This window comes from Sardina pilchardus, chromosome 14, assembly GCF_963854185.1.
Source record: "Sardina pilchardus chromosome 14, fSarPil1.1, whole genome shotgun sequence".
Lineage (NCBI taxonomy): Eukaryota > Metazoa > Chordata > Actinopteri > Clupeiformes > Clupeidae > Sardina > Sardina pilchardus.
The window spans coordinates 9,775,704-9,776,582 of record NC_085007.1 but is presented as its reverse complement, the minus strand read 5'-3'; positions in this window follow the sequence as shown (position 1 = coordinate 9,776,582).

The following is an 879-nucleotide window of genomic DNA, read 5'->3' as shown; positions in this document are numbered from 1 at the left end:
AAGTTCAGTGAAACACTTCCTTATTGGTAATGGTTTTAGATGTACAAACATTATAATGAGTTTAATCAATAATGGTATACCTCATTTCAAATTGCTTTAAAAAAAAGTCCTACTAAATTTTTCGAAGACATTTTCAGATGGCTTTTCAAAAATCCTATTATATTTTTTGACATTTTCCTAGTTGTGTGGTGGTGTGCAGAAAGCAATGTGCTGAGCAGACAGATAGATATGGTTGTCATGACCTACAGTATGTGTCAGATCTACAGATACGAAAAAGCAAGCTGAAAACTTATGGTGAATAACATATGGTGTAGTTTTCACATAGTTATTTATTTAACATTTCTTGATCTATTACTGGTTAGTAGTTATCTCATACCCCCATCTCCCCTCTGAATGTATGTGTAGCGGTCGTAATTGTTTTCATTTCTGTTGACGTCTCTTGTGTTGTTTTTGTGCTGTTTTCTATTTGTTTGCAGTGTTTTGTGTCTTTTATGTGCTGCAGAACAAGACGCCAGCTGTGAACCCGTTCTAGCTGAGCCAGGCCCGTTTAACTGTGACCGTAAGGTTGCTGTTAATCTTTTCCTGTATAATAAAGGCGATGAAATGAGATTACTTCTCTCCGTCTCATTGGCTGGGCTGCAGGCACGAGAGGAGAGAAGCCCCCCTGAGGTCAGTGGATAGAGCTCTGAAGCGCAGCCCAGCCAGATCTGCTGCCGGATCTGGCTTTGATCTGGCCCTGTCTCGGCCCGGTTCCGGCACGGGGATTAAAGAGGTGAGCACACACTCAGATGGTCCATCACCACAGTGACCGATGATGACAGGCCATAAACCTGGAGACAGACAGATATCCCATAATGCAATCACAGCAACCTGGGGGAG